The sequence below is a fragment of the Molothrus ater genome, chromosome 7 (genome assembly GCF_012460135.2).
Source record: "Molothrus ater isolate BHLD 08-10-18 breed brown headed cowbird chromosome 7, BPBGC_Mater_1.1, whole genome shotgun sequence".
NCBI classification, from domain to species: domain Eukaryota; kingdom Metazoa; phylum Chordata; class Aves; order Passeriformes; family Icteridae; genus Molothrus; species Molothrus ater.
Window position 1 is genome coordinate 1,806,080 of NC_050484.2, and position 8,782 is coordinate 1,814,861.

Genomic DNA, 8,782 nt, shown 5'->3' on the forward strand with positions numbered 1-8,782 from the left:
GACAGAATCATTTAGGTTGGAAAAGGCCTCAAGATCCTCGAGTCCAACTTGATTCCAGAGCCCTCGATGGCACCTTTATCCCAACCCCAAAATATCTGCAACGAAGAACTCCAGAGGAGCTGCATTAAAGCCCACCAGACACATCCATTTCCAGAACCCAGGGCATCCTGTGCAGTGAAGTGCCTCCAACTCTAATTCCCTCTAAATGAAAGGCTGCCCAGCAGCATCCTGGAAATCAGGCTTTGAAGCCGGCTCGCAGCTCCCTGAGCCTATTATTGCTTTTTCAGATATTCCCCACTCCCTCAAAACTGTGCAGATGGCTCTGTCACAAGTGCAAAGGCAGCGCTCTCGGTGTCTTCCCCACACAGGAGATGTAAGCCAGCTCATACAGAGGATCTTCCAGCTCCATTTCCTCCATGTGTTATTTTTATGTATCTTCCAGGGAAATGCGACTGGAGAATTTGAATTTAATAAGTGTGGGATATGGGGCGCTATTAAGGCTTCAAAGCACCATCAAGCAACAGTGATGGATCAAAGGCCTACGAAAATATTGCATGGAATTATTGGCCCTTGAGGAGAGCGAGACACGACAAATGCCTACTGGATCCCTGCTCCAGCCCCCTTGGAAGGAGGGAATTATTAAAGGTCGCTGCAAAGCCTGCTGAGAGCAACATAAAGTTTTCTGCTGAGTGTGCAGGTTGTGGATCAGACCCCGAGTCACCTGACAGAACCCAGAGTGGAACCGACAGCAAACTTGAGCCTTGCCAAGAGCGCCAAGGAGGAGGAAATGAAACCTCACCGCCAGATTGATGCCAGAAAAAAAAAAAGAAAAAGAAAAAGAAAAAAAAAAAGCAACCAACAAATTGCAAAGCTCAACTGATAATGAAAAAGCTGGGGGAGGTTCAGGCCAAGGACAGGTATATTTTATAGCTCTCCTCCTCCAGCAGCCACTTCAAGGATGTTTTGAGCTAAAATACGCAAAAATGCACAGGTTGGGCTGCTCGTCCTCCTGGTGCAGAGAAATACCAGGGAGTGGTATTTAATTCCAGGGTTGGCTCACATGGAAGCTAGGCCATATCCACAGGTTGCAGCTGCTGCCCAGGTCACCTCCCGGAGAAGGTTTGAGCTCACCAATCACCTCCTTTATTTCACGCAGTGATTTATTTATACATTTGAAGCTGACCACATAGGATTTTGTTCTTCTACCTCCTGACCAAAATGTGTCCCACTGTGAGGATGCATCCAGCACTGGAATGCACCTTACAGCTTCAGCCAAAGGACTTCTCAAGGCCACCCCTCCTGGGAGATGCTGCAGGCAGGATGTGGGCAGCTGGGACAGGAATTAGAGCCCAGGAATTCTGCTGGAGCACTGCTTCCCACCAGCTAATCCCACTGAGGTTCAGGATACCTAAAGGAAGCCAGTAAGGAATCTGGAGAGGAAATTGGACAAGGGCCTGGAGTGACAGGACAAGGGGGAATGGCTTCACACTGACACAGAAAGGGTTAGATGGGATATTGGGATGAAATTCTTCCCTGTGAAGGTGAGGAGTCCCTGGCACTGGGTGCCCAGAGAAGTTCCATCCCTGGAAGTGTCCAAGGCCAGGTTGGACAGGGTTTGGAGCCACCTGGGACCACTGGAAGGTGTGGGATGGGACCCTTCCAACCAAAGCCATTCTGGGATTCAAAGACGACAATGATCAAGCCAAGCCCACCAGGGATGTGATGGGAAGGGTAAAGGATATCCTGGGTGCAGCAGGCCTGGGAGGTTCATACCTGCTGCCTCATCCAGACATCTTCCCTGAGCCTACACATGCAAATCCACAGATGTTGTGCAGGAATGCTCTTCCTGTGCCTCTGAGGGGTGCAGCTGTTTCCCTGATCGTTTCATTCCCAGTGTTTGGGCTGCCATGCACACATTCCCTCACGGCAGTCTGGTGTCCCCAGGTCCTGTGTCCACAGCCACACCTTTGTCCAGGAGACGTCATGCTGTGGCTCCTGACATCCCAACAAACAGGGCTTGTTGCCCCTGAGAAAACAGGCAGCCCACTCATTATTTCTGGAACAACAGCTCAAACCCAATCACGCTCATTTTATTAAATTTTTATGGTTTCTTCTTTTAAATTCAAACAGCCTCGAGTTTTGAGGACTTGTTTGTTTGGCTTGGGGCCCTTCCACCTAATTGTTTTTGAAAGAAATAAGGGGCCTTTCCTGCTTTTTCCTTCCCAGATCTCACTAGGAATGTCAAGCCCGGTTTCCCCTGGATTTGTTGAGGGTCCCAGAAGTGGAACTCGAGCTTTTGGGGGTCCAGTTGAGCCTTTAACAAAACTATCTTTTCTCCTCAAAGTTTATTCAGGTGCTCAGTCAAACAGGTGTTGGTAAAGACAAAGAAAAAAGCAGAAGTTTTAATCAGTCTAAGAAAAATAATTTCCTCTCTCAGCTGAGCAGCTTTGGCTCTCCCTTCTGATGTTGTGAGTATAGTTATTCAGTAATTATTATTTTTTTTTCTTCCTTAAATGGAAAATTTCAAGCTTTCAGCATCAAATTAAACACCAAAGTGAAACCAAATCAGCTGGTAGCCAAGAAATTTGATCAGAAGGCACCAGCCCATTGCTGCAGCAGAAACCTAAGCTGCAACACATGGAGGTGAAGGACTCAGGGTGCCTGGTTTTCCAAAATAAATCCTATTTTCCTAGGAATTCTGGCACAATTCACAAAATGTTGCTCTATTTAGAAAACTAACCTTTTTTACCCCTCCGTACCTGTCAGGTTTTCCTTTATCTCCTTGGAGAGGAGCTCACCAGTCACCCAGGGCATTGTCCCTTCCCTCTTCCAGGCCACTTAAATCCAGGAAAGCAATGCCCAGAGGGCCCAAACCCTGAGGCAGAAGGTGGAGCTCCCTGGTTTAAGCAGATGAATATTCAGGGAGGAATATTCATTTCATATTCAGCCCGATTGCCAAACCAGAACTCTTCTTTCTGGTTCAGGGAGCCCAGGTCTCATCTCAATAATCCCACAGGGAATAGAAACGCTCCAAAGGCAGGACTTCTCACTGCTGGGAAAGAAGAAAATACAGGGGAATTGCAGTGCTGTGGGATGAGACAGGAGGGCAGAGGTTGCCTGTTTTTATCCAGGCAAATGAGGGCTCCAGGCCTTGCAAACTATGAGCAGCTCACTCAGGTACCTTCACCAAAGCCAAGGTGAAGTTCAGAGCCAACCAAAGAACCTGCAAAGGACTGGTTTTAACCAACTCTATCATCTTCTCCAGGAAAATTCAGTTTTTCCAGCTTGAGAAAGCCCAACAAATCTTCCCTTGTTTTGTCCTGGCGTTCAAAATTGTGACTGCTCCAAATAGTGGCAATTCCCAAAATCCCAGTGGGCTCCAGCAGGGAAAATGGCTCCCAGCCCTCCAGCTTCCTGGGAGCAGTTTTCCCTTTGCAGGCAGAGTTACCAGGTCGGGTTCATTGTTTTGGCTTCCCTCTCCCCAACATCTGACCTGCCAGGTGCTCAAATTCCAGAGCCAACAGTTCCATTCCATCCCCAGGAGTTAAAACTTTGCTTTGGGAGAGGTTCTCCCCTGCACCCATGAGGAAAACCAGTTATTGCAACAGCAGCTTAATTACTCCAGGGCTTTCCTTTGTTTTTCCCAGTGCCTTGTTTCTATCTTTTCACCTCACAATGCTGTTAACTACAAGGCTGGTTCACCTCTAGGATTCTGGTTAATCTTCAAAAATATTGGAATGCAGGAATACAAACAACAGGCTCGGAGCAACCTGGTGTAGTGGAAGGTGCAACACCCCCTTGAAGGTGGTGTTGCAATCCAAAAAACCATTAAGAGAAGCTGACCCTTCCAGCCATTCCTGAATGCAGTTGGAACACCCAGGCTGGCTTTGGATTCACCTTTATATTAGTGGGAAGCCCTTCTTTCCCAATTTAACAAGGCCGGAAATGGGGGAGGAAAAGGTGAGGAGAATGAAATATTTCCTGTGCTTTGATTTTCCAGTCCATGAAACAATATTTTCATTTTTCCTAACCCAGGTTTTTAAGCTACAGTTGCTACTGCAGCAGCCACAATTAATATTCCACCTTCCAAAAAGAGGGAAAAAAAAGTTTCTTGCCCGTGGATTCCCAGGGAGACGTTCCACTCAAATCTGCAATTAGCGGTGGCCTCAGGCAAATGACCCAAAATAGAAATGTTATTTTTGGACTGGCGATAGCCACCACGTTTTACTCCCCAGAACACCCTTTCTCTCTGCTGTGTGCTGTCATTAAAAATAGAATCCACAAGAGCCAGGGCACTGACTTTGGGATTCTTTCCTGCAGCAGGACACGATCTGCCATCCATCCCAGTGCTGCCATCCATCCCAGTGCTGCCATCGTGGGGAATTACACAGATTTCTCATCTTGCCAGAAATCCCTGATCAGATCTGACACACTGCACCCCATATTTGAAGCAGAACTAGGTCTGGCCCAAATTCTCCTCATCCTACTGACAGTGGTGCAGGTGGTAATGAGTCCCCAACAGCCTCGTGCTTGAGATCCCAACCCAAAACCTGCAGAAGACACTGAAGGTTTCCCTTCTTATTCCGGAGGGGGAGAAATTCAGGCCTGATTTTAATATATCCATAACTTTAAACGCCTGTCTGTGTCCTACAGGAGTTAAAAGGGCTCAGAAGCACCTCTCCTCTCCAAGACGTGCTCCAGTGGGGCAGCCACAGATTCTCTGGGCCTCACCACCTTCACAGGGAAGGATTTCTCCCCAATATCCCATCCAAACCTACCCATGGCAGTGGAAGCCATTCCCTGTGTCCTGTCCCCTCAATCCCTTGTCCCCAGTCCCTCTCCAGCTCTCCTGGAGCCCCTTTAGGCCCTGGAAGGGGTTCTAAGGTCTCCCTGGAGCCTTCTCTTTTCCAGGATGACCCTTGAAATTCACATCTTGCTTGGTTAAAGCTTGGATGGAGCTGCCACCTTCATAAAGGAGATGGACAAAGGGCCTGTGGGCATTTCCTGGGAGCGAGAGACATCCACTGGGAAAATCTCCAAGCCCTCCCCTTGCCTTTCTTTTCCTGCAGCCTCCTGCAAAGAGAAAGCAAGCTCCCTATTTCCAGGCTCCTCAAGCACCAAGCTGAGGGATCCAGGTGGATCTGCCGGTCCCTCTGCTCCGGGGCTTTGGAGAGGGGAGGAAGCAGAGGGGAAGAGCGGGCACATCAGCTGGTAACAGTTCAGAAACAGATGTACATTCCTGCACAGAGCTCCGGCCGGAGCGGATCCAATTTCTTTGGAAGCGTGCTCCGCCCCGAGCGTCTCATCCCTAAAGCCCCGCTGCCCGCACCTCCCGCCCCTTATCTGTTTGCTTTGATTATGAACTTGTCACCGCCGGGGGAGGGCTCTGGGGGACACAGGGCAGGAGAGAACAAAGCCAGGTACCACAAGGGAGCAGGGACAGTCCCGGCTGGCGCTGCCAAGGCAGCACGGGAAGGTGCCCACCCCGGCTGGCTCCACCAGCACTGAGCAATTATCCCCTTAAAAAAGGAGGGGGAACAGCGAATCAGCTTAATCAGGTCTGGCTGCAGTGGAGGTGGTTCGGTGCTGGGTGAAATTTGGGAGCGGGATGTTTCTGGAAGGAGAAGGGATGCTCTCTTCTCGCCTCTGTAGCAGGAGGGAGCGAGGAGGAAGAAGGCAAAATGCACAACAGCGTCTGGTTTTACTCCAGTTTGCTCCAAAAATTGGCGATCCTGGCAGCTCCCCCAGCACAGGGGAGCTGGAGGATGTACTGATCGGATATTACCAGCCTGGATGTACTGAAAGGATATTACCTGCACTGTCAGGGCATCCAATCTTTTCCTGCTCCCCACGACAAGCAGAAGGAGGGGTGACAGGAGGCTAAAATCCAAACCTTCTCCTCTTCAACACAGAGAGGCCAGAGGGTGATTTTCTGGCCAAACCTTGCCCAGGGGACATCTGGACCACAGGCTTCCTATGGAGAACAAGCACTGACCCCAAATCCCAATCCACACTCATTACTGCCCGCTAGCACAAAGATCTGTGAGCCTGGTAAAGGCAGGGGAACAACATAATAGTGAGTGTCACATTCAAACAGGGCATTACAATTCCACTAAAATTACTTTTTATGTTGCATTTTTTATTCCCGAGCCTCTCTCCCACCTTGCCGCGGCGGGAGGAAGGATGGATCCAGCCCAGCCCGCTTCACCAGCGGCTCCTTCGTGCTGCTTCCCCCACAAACCTCCCCGAACTCCCCTTTCCTGCAGGAAAGCCGGGTCACATTTCAGCCGGGGCTGGTCCCGCACCTTTGGTCTGCTCCAGGGCAGATATTTGCGGGATTGTCACCGCGGGACTTAGTGCTGGCACCAAGCACTGCAGCAGTGGAGGGTCCAGACACACACACACACACAGCAGCTCCGGAGTGATGCTCGCTGGAGCCGGGCTCAGAGACTCCATAATTACCCTACGGCCAAATCCCACCATAAATTTCCCCTAATGAAGCCTGCCTGATACTAAAAGGCTTTGCACGTTTAGAGGTTACGCACAGCAGCAATTCCCTCAGGGAGAAATCTTGCCTCGATCCTGCAAACACTCCTTCGGTCTCGTTTGCTGAAGCGAGGCGGGTTTTTATTTAATTTATTTACTTAATATTAGCTGCTTAACCCAGAGGAGCACGGGGCTGCTCTGCTGCTGCCGCTGTGCAGCCTGGAGAGGCACATCCCAGAGTGCCAGGAGCAATGGCTGGACCAGGATCACGCCACGTGGCCACAGCTTTTTCCCAGCACGGCTCCAGTGAAATGCCCAGGAGCTGTGGCCGTGCTTGTATGGGATCATCCCAAACACCCCATGCCAGCTGAGAACTGGGCATGTTGAGACCCATCCACACAGTCCAGCCCCAGAACCTCTCTGTCACTTGTAGGATCAAATCCCACCCCATGGAAACACCTCACGCACTGGGAGAACAAGTCCTGCTTTTGGTGGTCATGGCAGAGCCATAAAAAGATGGAAAATAAATGTTGGCAGGGCAGGGGGAGAGGAGAGGCACAACCAGCAGCTCCACTCGCCCTCCTCACCAGCTGGGATCATCTTCCCGTGCTCCTGGTGCTCTCAAACACAGCCCAAAACATCCCTGCTCCCTCCTTGTGGGCACCTGCAGCCCTTTTGGGCAGGGCACCCGGGGAGCTCAGCCCTGCATCCCCCCTTCCTCCCATGCTCCATGAATCCCTGCAAACCCCATCCTCCCTTGCTCCATGAATCCCTGCAAACCCCATCCTCCTGTGCTCCATGAATCCCTGCAAACCCCATCCTCCCTTGCTCCATGAATCCCTGCAAACCCCATCCTCCTGTGCTCCATGAATCCCTGCATCCCATCCTCCCATGCTCCATGAATCCCTGCATCCCATCTTCCCGTGCTCCATGAATCCCTGCATCCCCTCATCCTCCTGTGCTTCACAAATCCTGCATCTCCCCTGCCCTCCTGTGCTCCATGAATCCCTGCAAACCCACAGCACCTCACCCCCAAAACACGGTGCCATGAGCTGGGAACCTGTTTGCTGGGAAAACCAGGAATGGTGTCCCTCCAGCCTTTGGTGATGGCTTCCCTCAATACTTGGGAAGGATCCCAGGCACTCAGGAGGCTCCTAAATAACCCCAGCAGAAACCAAATGCTCCTCACAAGGGGCAGCATCAGCTTTGAGGTCCGTGGTAGGCGCCATCCCAGCCCACTTGCACTCATGGAGCTCCAGGTTTTGGAGACCCCAAACCCTTCTGGAAGGCAGATTTGGGGTGTGAGTGGGAGCAGCACCCGGCCCTGCCCGGCCCACCGGGGCCTTAAATCAGATTAAAAATCTATTTGCAGAACGGCCTGGCTTTCCGACTTCTGTGCTGCACCTGAAAACCTTTCCTTTGGAAAGCAAACACAGGCTCTCCCCGGGGGCTGCCTGGGGAAGGCTTTCCACTATAAACATTACCTACCAGCAGTGCAGCCAGCCCCAGGCAAGCCAAAAATTCCTTCTCCTACCAAGGAACACTTTCCAATCAAACCAGACATTATTTTTTCCGTTAATGAGTGTTGATACCTACTGGAAAACTTTGTAAAGAAATCCACTCTAAACTAAATCTTCTGATACAACATCAACATTTTACGAGTTTCTTTTGTCTTATTTCTTTTTTATCATTATTATTGTTCTATTTTATTTCCCTGCTCCGTACTGAAAACATGATCTTTGCCGCTCAGGAATGCATCTGTTCCTGCAATTTGGGCTGTGACTGAAGTCAGAGGTCCAAATCTGATTTTTCTCTGCCTTAGCTCCACAGAAGCAAGCAGAGTTTTCCCACATTTCCCCCCACGGTGTGATGGAGAGGAAAAAAGAGACCTGTTGTCTTCTGTTGGATCGATCAAAAATCCTGCTATGACAGTTTTTGTGCGCTGGGATACCACAAATTCAGCAGCAGGATATTCTGGAGGAGGAAAAAAATGTCCTCCTACCTACCTTGGCTGCTGATTCCCTAAAATGTACTGCTTAGCATTTAATGGAAGGGGGGGAAAGTTGGGAGCAAATGGCAACGCATAGCCAGCGTTTCTTCTCCAGGGTCCTCTCCATGGAGGTTTCCATGAACTATTAGTTGCTTTCCAGCTGATCCATATTTTGGGTTTGTCCAGGAGGAGTTTTTCCCATGCCCCCCACAAGTAAGGCTTTAGCCGCTCTGCCCCTACATCTCCACCATTCCCAAGCTTAGCCTGCCCCAGGGAAGTTCTGCCGCTCCGAGGTCACCCCGTGGG